Below are 13143 nucleotides of genomic sequence, written 5' to 3'. Positions count from 1 at the left end.
CATGAAGAAGTACTCACATAAAACATACATAAGAACACTTGATATATGTGGAAAACCCAAGAAGGGAAAAACCATGGAGAATGTTAATTCTGAATATGAAAACACCTATTAGTGTGACACTAGTTAAGGTAATTTTTACAAAGGCTGGCTCACTGCTAGAATGCTCACTCCAAGTGGGGTCACTGCTCGGCTACAACCACCAAAAAAATAAGGAGGGATCACTACCTAGAAGAAGAAAGAATCCACCACTAGGGCACAAATACCACACAACTGTAATGTCGAAAGAAACCTTAGGGTCATTGCCACCAATACCAAACAACATCAAATCACAACCATACTGATCAACTATTTTGCATCAACAAAGATAGGTCTTCCTTTTTCAATCAACTTTCCTCTATATGTTCTTCATTGTAACCATCCTTTATTTATATTAATCTTTGAAATATAATTTTTCAAGTCAGCCAAAAAGAATAAAATATGGTTCAAAATAGGTCTTCACTAAGCATTCCCGCGGTGGATAGGAATAAGAAATGGACCACACCACAACATATTATCAATCAACTCAATATGTTATCAAAATAGCCACAATCACCAGAGCAAAATATAGAGCATTGAGGATGAATCAGACCTAGAATGGAAATATTTGAACAACCACAACTCTAGAACATACCATCACATGTTGAATCAAAATATCATAAATAAATACATGAATAACACAAATTCAAAATCTCATCAATAGAACTGGAAATATGGAGAAACGTGGAGCTCTGCAAACTTTGCCAAATAACTGTTGGTAATTTGATGATGTTTAAGTTGTGATTGTGATTGATGGACACACACTTATTTTATGTATGAGTTATTCTAAACCGGTAACATGTGTTGTGTTGTTCACACTGGTATTATATGTCATTGTATGTATAGTCTTTGTTTGTAGAAGACTATTGGTGTTTCGCAGAAGATGTTTACAATTCGTAGCAGTATGAAGACCTCGAAGTGGTATGAAGACCTCAAGCGGAACAAGGACCCCTAGTGACAGTTAATCTTTTTGATCGGAACATTCTGTTCCATTTTTCTAGTCTTTATTCGTTAACCGGTAATCAATATATTGTGCTAAACTAGTATAATTGTAAAGTGTGATGAGTTATCATCCACTGACACTTTAGCGGTGTTTCTATGTCGTGTTACCAAATGTGTATAGATGCACTGTACCTAGGAAATTTTAGTCTAATCTCATTGGACTGACATGAAGTCAGATTCCTATGTGAAGACATCATGTCTACGGTTTTGAGAGTTGTTGATGTATGCGAGGTGTTAGATAGAAGATTAGGTCTGTGCGAGAAAAGGTATCTCATGAAAAAGATTGAGAGTGCAAAGGATAGAAGATTGAAGTAATGTTGTAATGCATTAACGGTGAACTGTCAAGGATCTAATCAAACATTCTGTGCTACTTTGTAGATCATTCACTTGTTTTTTACTAATCTCTTCAACAAGTTTGAAACCCTTAACCAGGTAGGCCCAACTAAGCCTATTGTAAATCCTCTAACAAGGTGGTTCACAGTTATAGATCTGAAATCCTTTAACAGGGTAGTCTTTAACAAGACTTATCTCCTAAGAGAGATCTGGATTCCTAATAGGATTTGTTCTAGTGAAGAACATTGTAAGGCCTTAACCAGTTTGACCTTAATCGGTCTGGTTACTATTTTGTAGATAGTTGACTTGTGAGTTTTACTCACCATGATTTTTCCCATTTGGGTTTCCACATCAAAATATCTCGTGTTATCGTGATTGTGCTTCTGTGGGTGAATGCTCTATTTGCTATTTGGCTATTTATATTTTAGCCAGTTTGTTGTTTAAACTACTACACTGGTCTGCTATAAATTTGTTTAAGAATTTGGTTAAGTTTTTAGGTATACTAATTCAGCCCCCCTCTTAGTATTCATCAATTGGTATCAGAGCCAACCTTTCTATAAGTCTAATCACTTGAAAGGAGATATTTGGGAATACAACATGAGGGAACTCACTCACCATCTGACTGAGTCTGAGAGAGCCTATGATGAACTCAAGATAAAGTATAAAGCTTCTTTAGCCAAGAGAAGAGAACTTGCTGAGCAATTGATGGAATTTACTGAAAACAACTCTTTTGATGAAGCAGACATAGAGGCCCTAGTCGGAGAAGTGGAGAAACTAAATGAATCCAAAACTAACCTAAGGAGGGAGTTGGAAGGACTGACTATCAGGATGAGTCGGGAGCTAGAAAACATAAGAAAACCTGAAGATTTAGTGAAGGACAAGGAGCATGATATCTCTAAGTTGAAACAAGAGATTGGTACCATCATCGCTCATTTGCAAGAGGGTAATGAAGAGAAAGAAGAAATACAAGTAGACCTCAATGTTGCTATCTCTCAAAATGAAACCTTGATGAAAAAAAATGATGCTCTTTCTAAGGAACTTGTTGAGTCAAAGGAGATACTTGCAAAGTTCAACCAGAGTGCTGCCAAATTGGAACAAAAGATAGAATTAGTGAAGCCATCAAAGGATACCACTGGACTTGGTTTCTCTGCACATGAGGAAGGTGAAACCTCTGGAGCCAAGAGTAATAAACGTAAAGAGCAACCCATACCTAAGAACAACAGCAAGACTAGCGGTAAGCCAAATTTTAAGCCTGTATGCTTCAACTATCATAAGGAAGGACATACTACCAATATATGTAGGAGAAAGGCTTACAATAATTTTCTCTAGATGGAAAACAATGTGGCTAGAATTGGTAGATTTAATGGTCATTGTTATGCATGCAGCAAGTTTGGGTGTAGAGCTTTTGAGTGCAGGTCAGCTATGAACAACTATTGAAGTTATGCACCAAAATCTAAAGGAGTTGTCCCAAAACCTCCTATGAATCAGAACCCAAACCAATATAGAACCTATGACTACTAGTCATATAGTTATGGAGTAGAAAATAATTGGAGAGCAACCTATTTGATATGTCGTGGTAGAGGTCACACTGCTACAACATGCAGAAGGAAGAATGGAAATGTGAACACTGGACCATGGAGAACACCTGGTATGGTATGCTATCATTGCAACAAACTAGGACACACTACTAGAGCATGCAGATTGAGAAAGAATACATCAGGAGAGATACCTGTCAAACCATAAGGGAAGATCAATGTTGAAACCGTTCAGGAAGATATGGATAAAACTTGGAAAAAGAAATCTAAAGAGAAGCCAGAAGATGTACTAGTTTCTGCACCCAGTGTGGAGACCCCTGAACTGACAAACTGATCTTCAAAAATCTTAAGGGGAACATATAGGTAACAATGTTTCAAACCCCCAGAGTATATCCGTAAAGTTCCTTTATCGGTATTGGCTACCTATCAACCGATAGAAGAAACAAAGTGGTAAAAGGAAAAGTTAGGGTTTGTGCCCTAACATTGATGCATTTATTATGGTAGGTGGGAGCTTATTTAAATGTAACTTTTGTCATCATTTTTACTTACCTATTTTTAAAGAAGAATTTTTCTAGCTTGAGCAGAGCAACAAGAGAGATTCATCTTGCATTCGAAAGAATTCAGGAAGATATCTTGCACAAGATTTTGCAATCATTCAGAGTGGAGGTCAGAGTGGTAAAACAAGATTTTGGAGAAGTGTGTTGTGTTTGACATCGTTGTACCCTAGTTCGAATTCAAAATCGATGAACCCTAGTCTAGAATAAAAAGGTATTTTTTGTTGGATCACTCTCATCATTTGGAATTATCTAGATATCGCTTCTACATCTAAGATCCCTTCTAGTTCTACCAAACCTGAGGAATCATTTGAGTTTTTTAGGAAGAAGGTGAAATATAATGCTCTATCTCAAATTCCCGTCAGACTCACTGTCGAAGGGGATGTTTCATGATATATTGATTGCAAACTAGAAGACCTAGGGTATCTAGTGATTCACTCCTAGCTGAGTCTATTTTGTGGAGATGTTAAGAAGATTAAACTCAAGTTCAGTGTAATCGAGAAGAAGAAATTACACAATGCAATATATTTTCTCAAGGAATTTACAGAAGAACACATTAGGATTATTCTAAGTAGGGTTCATGGTGACAATATGTACCTTGAGTGAACCCATGATATTACATTGGAGGAAATTCATATCATGACCAGTTTCTGCAATATTGGGGAAGTCCTGTTCTTCGCAAGATAACCAAAACCAAAGTGCAAGAGCTCATTGGTTCTATGAACGACCAACGGGCAATGACTGTAAACACCATAAAAGATGACTTGGTGAAATATGTGTGCATGGTAATCAGGTATAGAGTATTCTATGCTAGCAAAATGAATTGTGTTCCTACAACTGTGGTGCATGTCGCTTATAGGATGATCAAGGAGAATGCAGAATGTGACTTATGTACCTGCATGCAAAAACAACTCATGGAGAACCTTAAGTCCATCAAAGTGGACAAAACTCTGATGTTTAAGTTTGGTCAACTGCTTCTCGGTTTGTTTTTCTATTTTCAAGGATATTTTCCAGGAGTTGGTGATGTTCAATGGTCGAGTGACCTACTGGTTTCCAGAAAAATAAAGGAGAGTCTGCAAGTAGTGGGAACTGCATATCTGGAGACTTTGAACCGATATTTTGATGAGTTAGAACTAAAGATGAACCAGAGAATGAGAATATCAGGTGATCTAGTTGAAAAATATGAAGATGATATCTATTTTACAATCAAAATAGATCATTGGATAATGCAAGCAATTAAGCCCAGAGAAGATGAAGTTGAGCCTATGGGCTGTGAAGTGGTAAATGATATACTCACAGGGTATGCCTCTATCCTACTTGCTTCACCACTAGATCCAAAGAAGAAGAGGACCAGTACTTACTCCGAGAGGATCAAATCTATTGAAGTACTGAAGCAGAAAAAGAATAAAGCAGTGCTATTGGCATTGACACCGGTTACATCTGCTGCCAGTCCTAGAGTGACCAAGAGGTCACCAGCCAAAAAGAAACCAGAGGCTATTCCACCAAAGGTATTCGAAAGGAAGAGAAAAACTAGGAATAACTCACCAGATTTAGAAGACACTGAACCAGAGGTAGAAATAAAGAGGACAAGGCAATCAAGAAATAAGACAAAGTCAACCAATAATGTACCAGCAACCTCTGCACCAGTAAATATACATGTTGCTTCTTACCAGCCAATGACACATTTTCAAAGAATTATGAAGAATGTTAAAATAAAAGTACTTGATGATCTAAAATATTATTTTGATGATCTTAGCGATAGTGAAAAAGAAGAAGTGGAGCTAGAGGTCATTAAATATTTGTGTGATAATGATCGGTCTTCGATTGACATTAAATTTGTTGTTCCTAATTCTTTATACAATTATTTGGATAATTAATGGCGCATTGTCATTGGAAAGGAGCAAGGAATTAGGGAAGAAATTTTTGCCCAATATTTTCTTGATGCCTCTAATTCAGAATTGTTTGAGATTTTTAATTGGTACAAAGGCATCTTTTTCATGCAAAAAAGAAGACTTCAGCTACTCGGTGACAAAACTTGTGAAGTGGAAAAAGACACCCATCTGCAGGTTAAAGCAGTTGTCAAAATGTAGAAAGTATTTGAAGCCAATCAGCAAGATGAGTAAGAGCCTGACCTATCCATAGCCAAACTGGATGAAATCTTCAACAGTCTGGGTGAAAGAATAGCAGAAAAAAATGAGCCCATTGATGTTGATGCACCAGATGTTGAGGACACCACTCTAGAAAATGAGAAAGCTGAAGAAGAGAGAGTGGAGAAAGAAAAAGATGAGAAAGTGGCAAAAGAGAAACGAGAAAAAGAGAAACTAGAAAAAGGAAAAGTAGAGAAATAGAAACTAGTAAAAGAAAAAGCAGAGAAAGAAAAAAAAGAGAAAGAGCAAGCGGAGAAAGTGAGACAAGAAGAAGACAAGAAGAAGGAAGAAGAGATGAAGAAGAAGGAAGAAGAGAATAAGGAGGAAGAAGAGAAGAAAAAGGAAGAAGAGAAAAAGAGGGAGGAAGAGCAGAAGAAAGAAGAAGAGAAGAAGAGAGTGGAAGAGGAGAAAGAGAAGGCCGCCAAGGTAGACAAGGAAAAAGAAGAAGAGGAGAAGAAAATACAAAAGGAGATCAAAGAAAAGGAAGGAGGATAGACTCCTAAGGGAACCAAAGATCAAGCCAAGCAGGTTGATCCCACTGGTCCCACCAATTTGAATCTTGCCTGTCTTACTCAATCGATTGATGAAAGTGAGCGACTGAGGAGCATTCAACTAGCTCAAGTTAGATTGGAAGAACTGAGGAAAAAGAAAGAAAAGGATGTCATTCAATTTGTTGTTGAAACTCTTTCCAATCTAATCCCCGGTACTAACCTTCCCAATACCGATTCCTTGCTGGCCAAGCTAAAACTTCTTTGCACGGTGGTAGATGATCAAGTGCAATCTTTAGAAGATGTTGCCTAGGTTTCTGCAGAGAAGAAGCATGAAAAAGCTCTAAAAGGTCTCATTAGTAAAGAAAATGGATGTAGACAGAGCAAAAATCCTTAAGCAGAAGGATGATATAAGTTTAGCTATGGGTGAAGGCAACCTACTGTTGAGTAAAATCTGCCAACCTCACCTATTTTGTGTAGATGCTCTGAAATAGAAGAGTCAACTCCAGTCGGAGTTAAAGAAGTATATCGGTAGCTTCAAATTTCCATTTGATTGGTTCACAATGTATGGACAGATTGTTGACACTCACCAATGCCAGATTGCAAAATTGAATTAGAGATCTACAAGCGAACTCAAGATCTATAGGAGCTCCAGTTGCTTCTATTACCAAAATTGTAGGTTCTTCAGAAGTGCTTCCTGAACGTGGAGGCTATTACTATAACACAAGAGATGAGCACTATCGATGCAATGGAAGAATTAGCCTTTGATATGAAGACCGAGAGTGAAATTATTGCCTCACTCCTTGATTCATGGTATTTAGACATGAAGGATTTTCTAAAAAACTTCAAATCTATTTTTGAGAATTTTTATTCCTTATTGTCATAGACATATACTCTCTTTTCGTGGTTTTGTAATATTTTTCTGGTCAATTGCTGAAACATGTTTTACTTTGTCATTGTTAGCAAAGGGGGAGTAGTATTCAGTCATGAAAAATTTATGGGGAATAGCACATGCTTGTAATTTTGGCAAAGGGGGTAGTGTATATGCTTAGGGGGAGTAATTTTGATCATGGAATTTGTTTTTGTTTTGTAAGCACTTAAATGTCAAATTTTCCTAAGTGTTGCGATCAATTCCAAAGGGGGAGATTGTTGGTATTTTGATGATGTTTAAGTTGCAATTGTCATCAATGGACACACACTTATTTTATGTATGAGTTATTCTAAACTAGTAGTATGTGTTGTGTTGTTCACACCGATATTATATGCCATTGTATGTATAGTCTTTGTTTGTATAAAACTATCAATGTTTTGCAGAAGATGCTTACCGGTCGTAGCAGTATGAAGACTTTGAAGCGATATGAAGACATCAAGTGGAACAAGGACCCCTAGTGATTGTTAATCTTTTTGATCAGAACATTATGTTCTAGTTTTCCAGTCTTTATTCGTTAACAGGTAATTGGTATGTTGTGCTAAACTGGTATAATTGTAAGGTGTGATGAGTTATCATCCACTGACACTTTAGTGGTGTTTCTGTGTCGTGTTACCAAATGTGTCTAGATGCACTATACCTAGGAAATTGTAGTCTAATCTCATTGGACCAACATGAAATCAGATTCCTATATGAGGACATCATGTCTAGGGTTTTGAGAGTTGATGTATGCGAGGTGTTAGAGAGAAGATTAGGTCTGTGTGAGAAAAGGTATCTCACAATAGAGATTGAGAGTGCAAAGGATAGAAGACTGAAGTAATGTTGTAATGCATTAACAGAGAACTATAAAGGATCTAATCAAGGATTTTCTGTTACTTTCTAGATCATTCACTTGTTGATTACTAATCTCTTCAACAAATTTGAAACCCTTAACTGAGTAGGCCTAGCTAAGCCTATTGTAAATCCTCTAACAAGGTGGTTCAAAGTTGTGGATCTAAAATCCTATAACAGGGTAGTCTTTAATAGGACTTATCTCCTAACAGAGATCTAGATTCCTAACAGAATTTGTTCTGGTGAAGAACATTGTAAGGCCTTAACCGGTCTGGTTACTATTCTACAGATAGTTGACTTATGATTTTCACTCACCGTGGTTTTTTCCATTTGGGTTTTTCCATGTCAAAATATCTTGTGTTATGGTGATTGTGATTTTGTGGGTAAATGCTCTATTTTCTATTTCACTTGTTTATGTTTTAACCAGTTTGTTGTTTAAACTACTACACCAATCTGCTGGAAATTTGTTTAAGAATTTGGTTAAGTTTTTGGGCATACTAATTCAGCCCCCCTTGTAGTATTCATCAAGAACATCATCACCACTACATAAAATTATAGAGTAAAACTTCCAGACCACCAAAACATAAGACTAGCCTCTCAATGTTGGTATATGTGCAGAGTTGGATGACATGATTTTATTGTATGTTGTCATTGATGTCAATATGTTGAAGTATGAATCGGTATATTGAAGTAAGCAAACTCGCAAGTGAACCAGTATGATGGTATGAAGTGAACTAGTATGATGATATGAATCGGTATATGTGAAAAGGTGAACCGGTATGTTGTAATGTGAACCAGTATATGCAAAGTTTGTATTGGGGTTTCATTTGATATGACTACCGGTTGGTAGTCTCAGCTTCAGGGTTTCTAGTTGATGCATTCCAAGTCTATGTGATTCGACCAATGACATCTTGTGATGAGCTAGCATTGAAATGAAGATTAGATCATGTTGCCACGTCAGCCTTGTGCGCGTGAAGAATCTTCTTTAGGTTCTTTCATGAAGAAGATCTATTCTATCTACGTCGGGAATGTGCAAAATCCTAGTAAATGGTGGAGAGTGTGTGATGGGTTATCAACTTCCTGAAGTGGTAAAGAATGATCGATGTAGAAAGTGTTGAGATTTGTTAAAGATTGCTTTACCCTATGTAATGTGTTTGAATTGTCAAGATTGGACCGACTATGTTGTTAACCTAGATGCTTAGGGTTTTAGGTTTTGGCTACCAACCTAATTGTTGTCTATAAGGTCGATGATGATTTGTGTTGTAAAGTTGTTGGCAAATGTTATGTGTGTATCCAAGTGAAGAGATACTTGATTTTTGCCAAACTGGTTCAGTGAGTAGAGTTCTGCAGAGTGTGATTGCAGATGTAAAGGAACTAAAGTGGATCTGCCTTGGCATTAAGTGTTGTTATCAGATCAGTGAATTACCTGTTGACTTCTAACCACTTCGGCAGTTGGAAAATCCCTTTACCACGTAGCTTTAGCGGGCTTTTTGTAAATCCTTTAACAGGGTGACTCAAAATGTTTGAGTTCTTCAAATCCTCTTGTGAGGTAACCTTTAACAGGGTTTTAACCTTTAACTAGGTATTTAGCCATCCCTTAACCAGGTGATCCCTAGCAGGATCGATTCCTAGTAGAACCCATTGTAAAGTCCTTCACTAGACTAGGCTACTAACAGAGAAGACTTCAGAAGAGTTCAAGAACAACTTGTGGGTATTCATCCCCATCAATGGTTTTTCCCAATTGGGTTTCCACGTGAAAAATCAATGTGTCATGTGTGATGCTTTTTCATGTGATGTTTTAGTGTTTTCTGTTAAGCGGTGATGCATGCTGATTCAGTGGTCATTATATTCTTGATGTATTACTTGTTTAAGCATATGCGTGAAGTGGAAATGAGATATTAGGTTTTAAGCATATGAGTGAAGTGAAATGAGATATTAGGTTTTGTGAAGATCTAAGTGTTACCGGTTTATGACTTTTACAATCATTGTGTTTTACCGATATTGCCTTGATTTAGATTGGTGATGTTGTTTACCAGTTAGTGCAATCTTTGCAGTTTAGGTTGTTAAAGAAGTTTTTATCTATACTAATTCACCCCCCCTCTTAGTATCTGTTGAGTATTTAGTGTTCATCATTATTCATCAATTGGTATAAGAGCATCCTCCAGGTCCTCTATGTTATAAGCTTAACCACTTGAGGAAAAGATCTTATTCTAATGATGAAGAGGAAAGGTCCTAAGTTCAACAAAGATAACTTTAATCCACACTCCAATGAGAAATTGTAGGTGATTTAAGGTATTTTCATTGATGGCAACCTTACAATCATATGATACTGGCAGACACCGGCCCCGGCAAAATCTAAACCGGCATACAGTTCACCGACACCAAAAAAAAAGATTATCGACACCATGAGCGACAGGAATTTTGTTTAATTGTATTTTGTATTTAATTATAAAATGTTTTTGTAAGTCGACATGGTGAATTGTAATATGACTCATATAAGTATGAGATCTTGTAGATCATTTAGAAAGTAGTGAATATGGAAGGATTATTGCAGATCTAATATGCAAATTGTAAGGTAGATTTTGGATAAGGGTTTATAAATATTGCAGACCTTAAACCGGTACTAAACCTAGCATAGAAGATGTTGATCTGAAGCAGTACATAACATTGGATTTGTATAATCCATTTTGTAAGTTAGTGTGACTTCTTTTGTAATTGAGTAGTGAGCTCTAGGCACTTGGCCTTCCTGCATGTGCATGCCCCTATTGTATCAGTAATATTCTCTTATTGGCCAGTAAGCAAATATTGTGGGTCACAAATCCCACCGAGGTTTTTCCCACACCAGGTTTCCTCATTAAAAATATTGTGTTATGGTGTGTCTTTCATGTTGTGGTTGTTGTTCTCATTTACTGCATTATTTTTGGTTTACCAGTGCATTGTTTTGAAATGCTTTTCATGTTATAATTCAAGAAAATTCATATACCGATCAGATACTGATTCACCCCCCCTCTCAGTATCTTTGGGAATCCTAACAATTGGTATCAAAGCCTGGTCCTCTATTTTCAAAAGCCTAATAGTTTGAGGAAGATTCTGACATCGGTAGAGATGGAAAACTTGAGAAAGCAATTGGAAACAACTCTTTTAGACTTTGATGCATAAAAGGTGAAGAATATCAAACTTGAAGTTGATCTAAAGGCTGCACAAGATATCATTCAAGGACTTCAAGAAAATCTCACTATTGCAAGGAATACGAGAAGAGAACTTTGTGAAAAGATGCAGAATGATGATGATGAAAAAGAAACTCTGAATGACCTCGTGAACAAACTGAGACAAGAAAATAGTACAATGAAGAATGAAATGCAAGATATGACTATGAGATTTTGCAAAGATACTAAAAATCAGAAGAAGAATGAAGATGACTTGGCTAGAAGAATCAGTGACGCTGCAAATGAAAATCTAAGACTCAGTCATGAGAATGATATGCTAAAGATAGACCTAATTCGCTTAGAACATGACAAAACTAAACTCATGAGACAGAAAGATTTATTGGAAAATGAGTTGGCTACTGCAAATCAACACAAGGAGAAATTCATGAAAAGTTCAGAGGAACTTTATGACATGCTAAAGAATCAGAAACCTAATGGTGATACAAATGGCCTTGGCTTTGAAGTTGGTGAAAGCTCTGGTATTGCAAACAATCATGATCATAGCAAACCGGTAAGACAACCTAATGCTTACAAATTTAATGGGAAATGCTTTAACTATAATAAGTATGGTCATAGAGAAAATCCATGTAGATCTAGAAATTATCAGAACACTAATACACCCACTGGTCAATGTTCTAAATGCAACAAAGTTGGTCATAATTCAGAAAATTGTAGAATGAATGTAAGATGTTATATTTGTGGAAGATTTTGACACTTAGCTAATCAGTGTAGAACACATACTGACATAGGATATGGAAAAGATATTCAGAAAAATAATGTGACTTATTATGCTTCTAACCAAATTGGACATATTGCAAAATTCTATAGAAGTAAGACATCACCAGCAAATAACAAAGGACCCAGTTTGAAAGGTAAAGAAAAGGTTGAAGAAGTAAAGCAAGAATTCTCAAAGCAATGGATCAGAAAGTTATATCAGAATGTTGATGGGAATATTCCTCCACTGGCAGAACAGAGTATCACTCCACCGGTAGGAGACTCTTCATCTAACTGAGGGAAAATCCTTTGGGGGTTTGGAAACTAATTGAAAAGCATGCTAATATACCCTCAGTTGATGGTGAGAAGTTAAATTACTTCTTTACCGACAGATGAGTTAAGTTTGACTTAACTGATAGGCATTAAATGTGGTAGTTGAAGAAAATAAAATTATAAAGCAAGTGTTTTGGCTCCTTTTTTCATTCACCGAGCATTTAAATCTTCGAGAGCGTGAAAATTTATGAGTGAAGGCATCCTTAGCAAAAAGTGAAGCAGTCCATTCAAGCACTCATCCTAAAGGAAGATTAAGGTATTTATAACTATGGCTTCTTCATTTGCACCTAAATTTATTGTAAACCCTACTGTGATTGAGGTTATCAAGCACCCTAGACCCATGTTCAAATTGATTCCCGAAATTGCGAAGAAGCATGATACCCTAGGAGCATTTTCAAAAATACCTAAGGGAGTAGTTTATGCAAAGGATCCTAGAAAGTATATACATTGTCATATTGAGGAATTAGGAGATGATGAAATTAAGAACATGTATAGGACTTTAATTTATGATAAAAATGGTAATGTTAAACCAGAACACAAGGTAGTGGATGTTGGCAAATGCACACTCCAATGAGACATTGTAGGTGATTGAAGGTTTTGTCATTGATGGCAACCTTGCAATCCTATGACACCAGCAAGACAATTTACGGGCACTAGCAAAGACAAACTCTACATTGGCATAGAGAACACCGGCAGTAAAAGGAAGTATACTGGCACCCAAGTTGACAGGGATTTTGTTTATAATATATTTTTTAAATTATTGTAAAATCATTGTAAGCCAACTTGGAAAGTTGTAAAATGACTCATATATATAAGAGATCATTGTAGAACATTTTAGTGATGGATAAGAAGGAAGAAGATAGGCAAATTAAGGCAGACCTATTAGGAAAATTATAGGTTAAGGGTTTATGTATGAAGTAGAGCTAAAACCGGTACTGGATCTGGCATAGTAGATGCTATTCTGAAGTAGCACAAGACATTGGATTTACATAATCCA

Source organism: Cryptomeria japonica, chromosome 5, assembly GCF_030272615.1.
Source record: "Cryptomeria japonica chromosome 5, Sugi_1.0, whole genome shotgun sequence".
Lineage (NCBI taxonomy): Eukaryota > Viridiplantae > Streptophyta > Pinopsida > Cupressales > Cupressaceae > Cryptomeria > Cryptomeria japonica.
The sequence above is the reverse complement of the archived record's forward strand: the minus strand, read 5'-3'. Positions refer to the sequence as shown.